Raw genomic sequence first — 13914 nt, 5'->3', positions numbered from 1 at the left:
TCGCTTACCCTGGATTGACACCATCTAAAGCTATTGCCTCCAGTGGTGTCACACTGGATTTACACCAGACTGAGATCAGAATCTGGCCCGCTAGCCATTGCAGCCCCAGAGTTCTCCCGTGTGTGGGCTGGCTGGCTCAAAGCTGCCCTGGTCCCGGCAGTGCGGGATGCTCTCCTGCAGAGCCCTGCAGGGGAGGGGAAGGGCCTGCCAGGCTCATCTCGCACCTCTGATTAGATCCCAAATGAGGGGCTGTTTCAACACAGCTCCAGTTGCAGGGCAGCCTGGGCCTAATGACCCCCTGCTCCCATTCCCACCTGTGTAACACCAGTCAGCACCAGATCAATCTGAGCCCCCTTTGATCTGCAGCCCCCCTCCCCTGGGACACTCTGCTCCCACTGACGGACACTGCCCAGCTGCTGCCGCTGGCTTATGTTTTAGCCCCTTGGAGAACTCACACGTCCTTTAGAAGGGCACCTCCCTCTCCTGGGGTGCAGCATTCCTGCTTTGCTTTCATGCCGGCTTCCCTAACCCAAATCCCATTATAATGGCAAATCCACATGAGCTGGGGATTTCCCTTCCATGGCTGGCTCTAATCCCAATTTACCCCAACTGAATACACCTCTCCTGTCCCTGACTCCTTTAGCAGATAGCCTGCAGTTCCCTAAACCCACCCCTGCATTCAAGGAAGGCCCCTGCTCCTAACCCCACCACAACTCCACCTTTGGGCTGTGTCCCAGGAACAGCTCCCAGGCCAGAGGCAGGAAGGGATGCCAGCCAGAGATGGGCGGCCGTGGCAGGCTCTGTTTGGAATTAGATCCTGTAACAAAAACAAATTGTCTGCAGGTCTCTTCCCTGTCAAGCAAACTTCCCGAATGTGTGTGGATCCCACTTCAAAGACAGCCCAACTGGAGATGCCTTTTAAGGGAAAACATCAAGCCAAATCTCACTTCCTCCTCCTGCGAAACTGAAATCTAGCAGCTTTTTGCCCAGTGTCTGGGCCAGCCTCGGAAAAGGGTCCAGCAGACACTGCTCTGTCTTGTTTCCACCTTCTTAAAAAAATTGGCCTTTCTGTTTGTCCCCCTTTCTTCGTCCATCTGTCTGTCACACTCTATTTCTGTCTTGTCTCCAGAGCAGACAGTGTCTGCTTCCTTTTGGTAAATACTTAGATCCTTCTTATTCAATCATGTTTCCTTCCTAATTTTAAACCTGAGTTTCAGTTAATCAGGAGGAAAAAGGATTAATACGTTCCCAAAAATCATTAGTAACATAACGTTGCCAGGCAGGTCCCAAACAAGAGGCCAGGCCCTTTCATCAGGGCTTTGTGAAGATGGGACAGTTTCATTCCCAGAGCAGTTCTCAACTTGCTTAAGAGATTTTTCAAACATGTTTCCATTCTAGCTTTACTGGTCATACAATTCTTGTTTGCATTAGATCAGTGAAATCAGGACCCTGCACAGGAGACAGTCCCTATCCCGAAGAGCTTTCAGTCTAAACAAATAAGGCAGACAAAGGGGACACAGCACAGCCAGGCACAGAAGTCAGGGCTCCTAAATGCCTGTGCGTCCCGCGGGGCACTGGACCCCCCTGTCTGGACTAGCAGTTGCTCTTAGATCGATGTTGTTGTTAAGCAGTTATGGGTGGGCTCTGTCTCCCGCTTTTTTTTTTTTAAGAGGCACCCAAGTGATTTGAATACCCAGCTCCTCAGTTGTGAGTTCAGATCCCATGGGTAGCTAATACACTGCAATACACTAGGCCCTCACTTTCGGGGAAAAGCCACATGGTCATTACTGGGAGGTCTGGGATGAGTCCTCAGGCATCAGAGGGTTAATCTGGCAGACTGTCGGCTGTTTCCAGCATGAGAAATATGGGCTGATGATGCCTCCAGCAGGCACTCCCTGCGATCTCGGGGCCATTGGGAGTCTGCAGGCCTGCAGCAGAACTGCCTCGTGTGTGAGATGCAAGCCCTAGGGCCCGTTCATCAGTGCCTGGGTTTGCTGTTCCGGGTGCAGCATCTATGGAGTCGGCTTCACTGGGTCTGCCCCTCCACCCCTTACGTCAGGTCAGGATCTGGCCCACGGTGACCAAGGTAACATATCGCCTGCATGATGTGACCTGCGGGCAGCACTGTGGCTTTTCCCATCTCCATGAGGCAGGTGGGAAGCTGGGCTCTGGCTCCCCATCTCACTTCATGTCGTGCCTGGCCGTACACGGTGGGCTGACCCTGTTATACTCAGAGCTGGGACCGCTGCTACCCACACTGGGTGGATGGGGGTCTGCCCACCTCTGTCAGGGGCGGGTGAATGTTGTGGAGCTGGTCACAATGTTTCTAATTCCAGTGAAATTTCACGTTTGTACCAGAACATCAGGACAGGTTTTAAATGCCTGTCAATTTCCCTCTGTCCAGCTCTAGTAGCTGCCATCTGGTGTCCACGTGTAACCCACACACCGCCTGGGTGTGGTGTTCTGTCCCATCTAGAGGCACCGAGACCACCGAGAGAGAGATAAATGAGTCTGCTCTCCAGCCTTAGCTAAGAGCCAGTTGGCCTTTAGCTCATGTGGTAGAGACTCATGCGCTAAGCTCTAGAGGTCCCCGGTTCGATCCTGCCCAATGACAATTGGCGTCTGTCAGCGTTAGACATGCATGGTCTCTGTGCAAGGGCCGGTGTCAAGTGGAGTGCCCCAGGGGTTGGTCCTGGGGCCGGTTTTGTTCAATATCTTCATAAATGATCTGGAGGATGGTGTGGATTGCACTCTGAGCAAATTTGCGGATGATACTAAACTAGGAGGAGTGGTAGATACGCTGGAGGGTAGGGATAGGATACAGAGGGACCTAGACAAATTGGAGGATTGGGCCAAAAGAAATCTGATGAGGTTCAATAAGGATAAGTGCAGGGTCCTGCACTTAGGACGGAAGAACCCAATGCACCGCTACAGACTAGGGACCGAATCGCTCGGCAGCAGTTCTGCGGAAAAGGACCTAGGGGTTACAGTGGACGAGAAGCTGGATATGAGTCAGCAGTGTGCCCTTGTTGCCAAGAAGGCCAATGGCATTTTGGGATGTATAAGTAGGGGCATAGCGAGCAGATCGAGAGAAGTGATTGTTCCCCTCTATTCGACATTGGTGAGGCCTCATCTGGAGTACTGTGTCCAGTTTTGGGCCCCACACTACAAGAAGGATGTGGATAAATTGGAGAGAGTCCAGCGAAGGGCAACAAAAATGATTAGGGGTCTGGAACACATGACTTATGAGGAGAGGCTGAGGGAACTGGGATTGTTTAGTCTGCAGAAGAGAAGAATGAGGGGGGATTTGATAGCTACTTTCAACTACCTGAGAGGTGGTTCCAGAGAGGATGGTTCTAGACTATTCTCAGTGGTAGAAGAGGACAGGACAAGGAGCAATGGTCTCAAGTTGCAGTGGGGGAGGTTTAGGTTGGCTATTAGGAAAAACTTTTTCACCAAGAGGGTGGTGAAACACTGGAATGGGTTACCTAGGGAGATGGTAGAATCTCCTTCCTTAGAAGTTTTTAAGGTCAGGCTTGACAAAGCCCTGGCTGGGATGATTTAATTGGGGATTGGTCCTGCTTTGAGCAGGGGGTTGGACTAGATGAACTCCTGAGGTCCCTTCCAACCCTGATATTCTATGATTCTATGATTCTAATTGGGGCACTCTGCATAATTCCCACTGAGCAACAGCCCACTTTGAAACAAGTGCATCCCACTTGGCATGGATTATCCCCTTATTGGCCTTGAGACACGGACAGGTGTGCAGGGTTCTGGCATAGGGTGGCGCCTGGCATCTCCATGGCTAGCAGACATGGGGCAGAGGACCCCCAAGTCAGTGTAAGAGAGTCCTCTCCACACCTACCAACGCCTGACTCACCTCAGCTGGGCACAAGATTCTGGGCTACTCATGGTAGCTGCCATGAACATGCCAGGCACTGGGCGCTCCACTGGAGTCACACCAGTGTGAATCTGGAGTAGCACAGCAGTGGATCAGCTCCGAGTGTTTTTCCCGTGTGATTTATGGCCCCATTGCTGTTTTGAGGTCACTGTCTAACTGTGTGGCTGGAGTTCACGTCATCCTGCAGACACCTGCGTGCCCCTTGCAGCAAGAAACAACTTCCCTGTCCCCTGAAGCTGATGGATCCTCATCTTGGCCTGAGAGACCCATCAGCAGTGCTCCAGCAGGGGAAATGGCAAAATCACTGCCTTCCTGTGGCCTTGTTTTAATTAAAACCCCTGTCTTCGCTGACAGTGCGGGGAGAGCTAAACAACATGCAGGTATTCTGGAGAGACCCCAGGCTTCAAAGGGACCCATCCCAGATGTAAACAGACCATTTCAAAGGCAGCAAAAGAGGTTTCACACCTGGTAACCCTCAGCCCTGGGAGATCGCTATCATGCTAATTGCTCTGTGTGCCTAGCAGGCAGCTGAGAATGGACAGTCCGCTGGTGTGAATGGCACTCGATGGGGCAATGAGCATTATGGACAAGGTAATAAGGCAGCAGAGAATGCAAGGCCCGACTTGCGCTGGGCCAGACCCCATGGGTGAAGGTTGAGCAGGCGACTCGCGCACTAGAGAGGGAAGGTTGGATCCTGGGCAGGGGGCTTATGCAGAGTCCAGGCCTAGGGAGACTAGTTCCCTAACTGGTAAGGCCCATATGAGGAGTGTCTTGGGACCCAGGGTCCCAGGGTAGGTTAGTGCTGGGTCTGAGAGTTCTCTGTGATGTCAGTTTGAAAAGACAGGAGGGTGAGAGATCTGTGTGATGGGGATGGACTGAGATCTGTAGCTTTCATGTTTGATGGTGCTCAGCATCTAATGGCTCCATTGCCAGCATTTCTTGCTCTGTGTGCAGAGATCTAGGGACAAGAGAAACTGTGGCCTCCGTGAACGGAGTTCGTGGGTCTCAGAGAGGAAGGCGATGACTTCCGAAACCCACCATTGCAACTGATGCCCCTGGGGGCCATCTCAGCAGCGAGGCTGGAGAGTGAGTGGGCCCTGGAGGCAGAGCCGTCTCTCTTGCCCCTAAAGACGCCCTGTCCAGGCTGTCCAGATCCAGAGATGCATCACCTGCCCATGTTGCCCCTGGGCTGTGGAGGACTCCAGCACATGGAATGCTGGGCAGGGCAGGAGCTTGAGGCCCAGCTGCTGGAATAAAGCCCAGCACCATGGGTCGCAGGCTTCTTGAGCTCCAAGCCATGATGGAGAGAAAGAGGCTCCTAGCAGGGAGGGAGCATCTTCGTCAAGCTCCTACTAGGTCAGCCAGGCTGAGTATCACGTTCAGCTCAGCAGCTGGAGGTGCCACTCCTGGCCTGGTGGGATTCTTGGCTCAGTAATGTGGACCTCAGTGAGTCCCCAGCCAGGCGGGGCAGAGGGGCCCTCTGCTAATGCTTAATGGAAAACAACCCCTCATTTTGGCCACCCCAGTAGTGTGATCCTTCATCACCTTAGAGATGTGGTGGGGATGGTTTGGGGCATCACCCTAACTTTACTGCGCCATAGAGTTCAACCTAATTTGCCTGGATCTCTCCATCGCTAGCCCCACTCGGATTGCCAATATTTTGCTGACATTGTTCTTGGAACCGGAGTCTTAGCAAAATGCTAGAGGGAGGAGAAGGGGAAGTTGATTTTTCCGAGGAAAGCAACAGTGTATTATCTCTGGCCCAGAGGATCCAAGAGCCAGCAAATCAGCAGGATATGCTGCATGCTCAGGGGAAAGCCAGGGAGGAGGGAGGGATGGACTCATGACCCCTGACCTTGCTGATCCCCCAACTGGCCTGACATTGAGCTGTTGGGTAGCCATTCTCCTGCTCTGGTCAACGTGCAGCAGGCCTGTTTGCTCAGGTTCCCCAGGGTCAGTCTCCATGTTGCTTTGGGAGATGGGGCAGGGAGTGGACAGTGCTCCACTGGGAACTGAAATCCAGTTGCAGCAGGGCAGTGAGTCCAAGGCAGGCACAGAAAAGGAACTGTTCTGGCATTGCAGGCCTGCTGGAGCTGGACAAACAGGAGAGGCGTGTATGCCCTGTGTCACTGGGCATTTCAGAAAGGCTCAGCCCAGCCCAGCACACCCTCACTGGCTAGTTCATGGACGGGCAGAGTGCCTCCTAGGGCCGCACAGGGCAGGGAGTCATGGGGACCTGGCTTCCTTGTGGTGTGGCTTTGTGCAGCTCCACCCCTCTTTGTGCCTCAGTTTCCCTGCCTATAAAGCCTACAGATGCTAACGTGACAAACAACAATACACTAGCATCACATCCCTGCTCTTTGTGATTGTTTTTTGCAGATGGGGAAACTGAGGCACGGAACGGTGACATTAGTTTCCCAATGACATGATCACAGCAAATCTGTGTCAGAGATGGGACAGGACTCAGACCTCTGGACCCCCAGTTCTCTATGCTGGAATCAAACATAATTTAATTTATTCTAGTGGTTTCTGGGACAACTAAGCACCATCTAAAACCAGTGCTTTAACCAATAGACAGTTCTCTCTCTGCTAGTGTCATGGAGGCTGCTGGATCACAATAGTATGAGATAGGAAAGGTTAGCTACCTTCAAGGATAAGGATCCACCCCTTGCTTAGAGCAGCATACGATCCCTCCGTGGGAGATGCAGCTGGTTTCTGATTGACACAGGCTCGCTCTGGTGTTGGCCTGTTTTTTGTCAGATGCTTTCCCATTGTAAATGGCTTTGAAGAACAACACCTCTAACCGTGGCCCAATCAGGAGGGACCATGTGATAACCCATATGGCTCTTTGCAGAATACTCTTCTCCCATCAGCGGCTCAGCTGGGCCCCAGGGTTACCCGCTTCTCTCGCTAGCTTTCACACTGCCTGAGCTCAGAGACACAGTGTGCTGCCCTGGGGCTGTGGCTGTGGGCACTCGAGGGCCTTGTGCAACCATTAATAAGCATTTATTTTAATTAAAATACACACACACATCCACACACACACAGAGTGTTCTGCAACAACTTAAAGTCTAACACAATGACATGCATATAATAATAATTAATAGCAACACATGGGGCGTGCTTAAAATCTCTCCACAACGTTAAAGGCAGGGCATGCACAAGGTGACCATAGCGGCTGCTGCTCCGTCCTGGGAACAAGCATGCAGTGTTCTGAACGCAGGCAGCAACGGAGCAGCATGCTGATAGCCCCACTGGTAGGGGATGGCCATGGATGGTTACGGCTGGCGGGGCCCGTGTTGCTGTTGAGTTGTGGTGATCTCTGCCCAGGGTGCGCAAATTGCCTGGCTGAAAATATTGTCTTGATCCAGGGGATCAGAAACAACACTATGGTTCTTAGCCTGGCTCGCTCCTTCTAAATGTGCCCTGCCAGTGAGTGGGGAGAGGCCTACTCCACGTCTGCCTCCCCAGTGCTAGGACGAGACCATGCAGATGCCTCTCGACAGCCATCTCATGCAAGCACCCTCCAGGGAAAAGAGTGAGCTAGCAGGGTTTGCTGGCCAGACCTGTCCAATTACATCCCATCAGCACCGTGATGATACGCTATGCCACACCCATCCCTTGACCAATAGGGCTGATAGGCTCCGTCCCACAGGGCTGCTGGCTTTCCTGTCCCGCAGTGAGGGTGCCCAATTGCCCATCACTTCAAATTAAATCCTGTCTTCTAGGCGTGCATGGAGCCACGGGCAGGTATTTCCAGAGACAGCACACTGGTTGTCAAAACCACGAGCCCTGCTGAGATGTGGAGCATGGCCAGCGGATGCCATCTAATAATACCTGGTGCTGTCCCACCTCAGGCCCCAACCCAGAAGAAAATCCAAATCCAGAGTGGAGCTTCCAGGCGATGGTTAGTGCCCATGTGCTTTGAAGCTGCAAAGCCACCACTTCCCCTCGAAGCTGATGGCTGGGCTCATGGCAGGCACTCCGGCACCCAGGAGTGAGCAGACCTCAGCAGGTGAGAGAATGGTTGGCAACCTTCCCTAGAAAAGCAAAGCACTGCTAATGCCTGCCAATAACGGCCCAAACGTCATGCCACAGGCTCTCTCCAGCTGGGAGGCACTAGGGAACCCAGAAGCCTATGGGCATCATTATGAGAAATGGCACTGAGTCCAGCCAGGACTCCCTTCTCACATGTAAAAGACTGGAAAGACCAGGCCAGAGCCACTCATTTGAAGGAACTACCAATGTAGCGAGTCAGTCCATGCTAATCAGATTGGACACTACCCTGATGAGTTCCGCTGGACAGTTTCTGTGGCCTCTTTCCCTCTGCACATCTCCAAGAGTAACATCATCCCAACGACAAAACCCATGGGCTTGTGCACAAAGCATTCCCAGGGAAAGATTCCTAGCTCTGGAACTCCCTGCCTCAGAAGAGCAGGATGAGCTCATGTCTTTTAGAACATAATGTAAGATATACCTTGTCCCACAGTGGTGGCATAGCAGCATGTCAGCTGGGGAGCTTTCTTCCTCCTATAAACACCTCCCCTCACAGAAGGACCCCATAAGAACCCCCACCAAGGGGGACTGGAGAAGATGGTCCTACTGGGGCAATGCTGAGACTTCACTGTTGTATCTGCCCCTGGATGTTTTGGTGATTAGATAGGTAGATCTGGGATGGATGGATGGATGGACAGATGGATAACAGGCAGTTAGATCATATAGAAACAAAGCTCTCAGGCTGCCTGGAGACCTTGTGCAGAAGACAATGAGAGTTCAGGTGACTCCCTTGACATCTCCAGTCTCCACTGCCAGCTGCCCTGACCCTTAAGGATCTTCATTAAGCAAAGATGATCTGGGGGCACAAGACATGGCCAGGTTAAGGCAAGGAGAATGAGTCCCCTCTACGAGCTCCTACAAGCTGCTAGTGTGGTGGGCAGCAGCCTGGCTGCACGGGGAAGCCAAGTGCAGCTCAGAATGCACAAGAAGGTTACAGAAACCCACTGGATCCCTAAGCTTCTGTGGCTGGATGGAAATGGACTAGCCTGGTCCTGATATGGGAAAGACCTATCTTCTATTAGCTTATCTGGCTCTTTTTTGAACCCTATAGTACTTTTGGCCATCACAACATCCCATGACAATAAGTTCCACAAGTTGACTATGTGTTGTATGAAAATGTACTTCCTCTTGTTTGCATTAAACCTGCTGCCTACTAATTTCATCAGGTGACCCCTGGTTTTTGTATTGTGGGAAAGGGCAAATAATACATCTCTAGTCACGTTTTCCACACCGTTCCTGATTTCATAGCCCTCTATCAGATCCCCCTGTAGTCGTCTCTTTTCTAAGCTGATCAATCCAAATCTTTTTAGTCTCTCCTCCTATAGAAGAAAAGGAGTACTTGTGGCACCTTAGAGACTAACCAATTTATTTGCGCATAAGCTTTCGTGAGCTACAGCTCACTTCATCTGATGCATACTTTCCACAGTATGCATCCGATGAAGTGAGCTGTAGCTCACGAAAGCTTATGCTCAAATAAATTGGTTAGTCTCTAAGGTGCCACAAGTACTCCTTTTCTTTTTGCAAATACAGACTAACACGGCTGTTACTCTGAAACCTCCTGTAGAAGCTGTTCCAGACCCTTGATTATCTTTGTACTTCTTGGAACCTTTTCCAGTTCCACCACATCCTCTTTGAGATGGAGCGACCAGAAGAGTTTCCAGATAGTTACACACGGAACAACCCAGGGTGAGGCCCTAGGTTGACTCAGTGACTGGAGTAACCAGCTTCTTCAAGTGTTTTATCGCCTCTAGGTGTAGAGCTGTGCCACAAGGACACAACACAAAGGGAAGAAAGTTACATCCCGAGCCGAGGGAGGTTACTAGTATATCTGTGAATTGAGGACAAGGCTCAGGGGTGGGGAGGGACCATATGCTTTTCTGATAAGCACATGCAGATGGAGGTTGGTGTGTGCTCTGCAATTATCTTATCTGGCTTTGCTAAATCAAGGAAATTGCAGCCCAACTGATTGTTGATTTTCATCTCTAAAGGTGCTAGTGTGTCTTTCAGTATCATGGCCCTACCCCTGTCAGTGCCCCTGGTTTAATTTTTTGGCAGTGCCACACCTTCCTTGGTTGAATGTCCGTGACATGTGGCTTGCGGTGCCAGGGCCCCTGTATTTTAACACCACTAGCCATGCGGGCGTCTCTGTGGTTTAACATCCCTGCACTACCCCCCAGCCTCAGTCCTCTTCAGCCTTCTCCAGGTCCCCCATTCTCAGCACTCCCCAGCCCCTTAAACCCTCCCATGCCTGCTCCCTTATTCAGCCCCCATCCCCGTGTGCTCCACCCACTCTCCCAGGCCTATGGAGTTGGCCAGCTTGATAACTGCCTGGCGGGTGCACGTTCCTGGTGGAGGAGAGGGAGGAAAGTCTCAGTTAAACAGAGGATGAGGAGGAATAATCCTGGCTCCCAGGTCCACTGTAGCTATTTAAGGGAGCCAGAAAGAAAGCTTTCCCCTGCTCTGCTCAGGGAGAGTGGGGGCTGGGAAGCTGACTGTTTATAAACAGGGGCTGGAGGAGCCTTGGCGCTGGGACGGGGAGCATGAGGGGGCTCGCAAAAAACAATTCCTGGAAGAGAAGGTTTATTTACTGAAGATAAACCAAGGCATCGCTGCCTCCCAGGCCATCCCCCGGCAGGGGGCTTAGAGGGATCTGGCCTGTGGGCTCTGCTCAGCCAGGCCAGGGAGCTGCCACATGCAATGAGCCCAGGAGCTAGAACGATACAGGCCAGCAGCACCCAGCCAGAGTCCCTGGGAAAGCAGCTCCCCCGATGTTTCTATTTTCTGGGCTTTCAAGTTTATCTAGTGCTGGGGGGTGGGGTCCTGGAGATGGAGGTACAGAGCAGGTACAGCGCAGTACAAGCTTACCACCCCCTGCCCACGTGTCTCAGCCCTGGTGGAAGGGACGCCCTCAGGGCTCAGAGAGAAATCTGGGCCCTATGGCTCAGACAGTCTGCGGTTTCTCTGCTGAGGCTCCCAGTTAGCCCCTGGGGAGAAGGAGGATTCTGTAATGGGAGCACCTTCCTGCTGTGTGGGTAAATCCCTGTGCCTCAGTTCCCCCAGCTGGAACCTGTGGATGGTGCTCTGTAAAGCGCTTTGGGATCGGGGAGGAGTATTGTTCTTCAGGGAGACCCTGGGTCCTGGGAGACATGTAAGCCCCAGGGGACCCCTCCCATTGCAAAGGGGGAAGAGCCCCTCCCCGGGGCCGCATTCCGAAGTGGCCGAGCTGAGCCCACTCCAGCAGATTAAGGAGCAGAGCCGCACATTCCTGGGATTCCCAGGGGAGGGTCTTGGCTAGTCAGTGCAGAGCCCAACTGAGTGGGAACATGCCTTTGGAGAGGTGTGAGCGCTGGGCCGGGTGGCTGCTGGGGCTGGCTGGATCCTGACACCCACTTGTGCCTCCGCAAATCCCACAGCTTCAGCTTACCACAAAGAGCCAAAACCACAGAGAGCTTGTTACAGTGTCACCCAGCGTCCTTCAGCCCACTGCTGGGGAGATGGCTACATTGCACTGCCAAATTAGGGAGGAGGACAGGGGAAGGGGAATTCCCTGATAACCATCCCCATCCTGTCTCTGGAGCTTGCTATTTCATGCCTGCCAGAGATGACCTATCCCCGGGGCTTGTAAAAATACCTCTGAAGAGCACCATCTGTGCCCCCAGAACTGCCCGGGCAGCCACATGCCCAAGGGAAGTGCCCCGACCCCCCACAGCAGAGCTTGCCTTGCCCCATCCCATCGCCAGTGACGCCAGCTGAATCCCGAGCTGTGAGCACATCTTCTCAGCGTTGCTTCCAGGGGAAATACAGACAGAGCCCCAGCAAATGCAGGCCACAGAGGAGTGGTAATGTTCCTAATTACACGGGAAAATGCCTAACCTACTCGATCAATGTGTGGATACCACATGTACCAGGGCAGCAGCATGGCAGTTGGAAAATTATTATCTGTAGCACAGTAGCACTTGGCAGCATCGGTTCAGACCAGGGCCCCGTTGTGCTGGGTGCTGCGTAGATGTACAGTGATCCTTCCGGTTTGTCTACACGGCAGCTGGGAGGTGTGGTTCCCAGCTCGGGCAGCCAGACATGCACGAGCTCTGCTCAAGCGAGCGTGTTAAAACTAGCCGTGTGGCCATGGTGGGGCAGGCAGCAGGTGGCTAATGTCTGAGAACCCCCCCCCCGGGGGGGGCGGGGAGGTTGGCCCCCGGGGAGCTAGCCAGAGCTGCCACCTGTGATGCCACAGCCGCACTATTTTTAGCCTGTTAGCCCAGGCAGAGCTAGCCTGTGTCTGGCTGCCTGAGCTGGGAACTACACCAGGGAGCTTGCAGTGCAAAGAGAAGAGAGGGGAAGGCCATCAGCTGAGCTGGAGGAGAATACAGGTGTCTGGAATGCCAGGGCCCTATGCACTGGGCACTGGCCTACTGCATGTCACTCAAAGGGGCTAGCCCCAAAGCAGGCCAAGGGGCTCATGTTCCTCCCTACACTGTTGTGGTTCTTCTCTGCGCCCCTTGCTTCTTCTTGCTTTCCCCCCTCGCTTCCCACCTCCTGTCTGCTGCCTTGCAGCTTATACTGCAGATGGGAGGCTGCTCAGGTGAAGAGGTGCCCTCCCCAGCTGGGGCCCCTGCCCCTCCTGCATGTCAGCACCACCCCCTGGTCCCGGCGATAGTCCCAAGGGAAGGGGGGGATTCCCTGCTAGCGAGAAAGCTGCACAGTCCCCAGGCCAGGCTGCTCTCCCACACAGCACAATGGAAAACAACCTCAGCCCCAGCGAGTTGGCCGGACAGACCCTGGTGGGTGGGTGCCAGGTAGCTGCGGGGGAAGCGGGGCTGTGTTATGCCATGTGGGAGATTCAGCTGCTGTGTGCCTTGTGTTTCCTTACCAGCTGGCAGCAGAGGGAAGGGCCTCGCCAATGAGGGAGTCCCATCACTTGGCATTTTCTTGTTTTATAGGATTTGCACTGGGGGATGTCACTTAACCAGCCTGGAACCCTTTGGCACACAGGATGTACGTATCGAATGTTAATGTATTATCATAATTATCATTGGCGCTCCCTGACCCCAAACGCAAAGGATTTCCTGCCAGCCTCAAACACTGGCCCTTCCTTCTGACATAAGCCTACCACCCTCTGGGGCAGATGCAACATCCCATTGACTCCAGTGGGGTTTGGATCAGCCCTATATGAAGCCTATGGGCCTGCTGCTGTGAGTGTCCCTCACTTCCAAGTGCCTCAATGGGAGCGGAGGGGTGCTCAGTATGTCTCAGGATGGAGCCCTATAATTCTGTGGATCTTGGCATTTCAAGCTGCTAATAGTCAGCGAAGCGTCTTATCAGAGCAGCTCTCTGGCCCAGAACTTGCTGTTGACCCGGCTTCGTGTTTTATTTTGTAACAAATGATTTCTAAGGTCAGTGAAGTGTCTGTGTTATAAATGGCCCCATTGTTCTGTGGGTTGCCCAGCCTTCAAGGGTCACACGCCGAAGGAAATTCATTTTGAGATGAAACTGAAGGGGGTGGCAGGGGGCGGGGGGGAGGAGGTGGGGGGACGTCAATCAGGAGAATAAAAAATAATAAAGGGATGTAAAGCAAGAGCCTCTCAGTAATAAACCGGGACGTTTACAGGTAACTAGCAGGTGTTAAAATCCTAGTGTGGACGACACTAACTGTAGTTTAAGCAAGTGTGAGCTGACCAAGGTGAACCTGAGGTTCCCCACTGGGGTTTATACCTCTGCTAGTTCACATGTGTTAAAACAACAACATCTCCACGAGGAGATGCTTAACCTGCGTTAGTTAACGGGGCTTAGCAAACACATGGGCAAAATACAGCTCCTCTGGCCACGGAGTCGGTGATGCTGCTGGCATTCGTGTTGGCCCACAGGTATGGATCCCACTTCAGGAAGGAGCAGACCCAGGTTCAAATCCCGCCCAAGCCCTCAGTGCACATGTGAAAGCTGGAGGAAGGCAGTCTGGC

The sequence above is a fragment of the Chelonia mydas genome, chromosome 15 (genome assembly GCF_015237465.2).
Source record: "Chelonia mydas isolate rCheMyd1 chromosome 15, rCheMyd1.pri.v2, whole genome shotgun sequence".
Lineage (NCBI taxonomy): Eukaryota > Metazoa > Chordata > Testudines > Cheloniidae > Chelonia > Chelonia mydas.
This window is presented reverse-complemented; position numbering follows the sequence as displayed.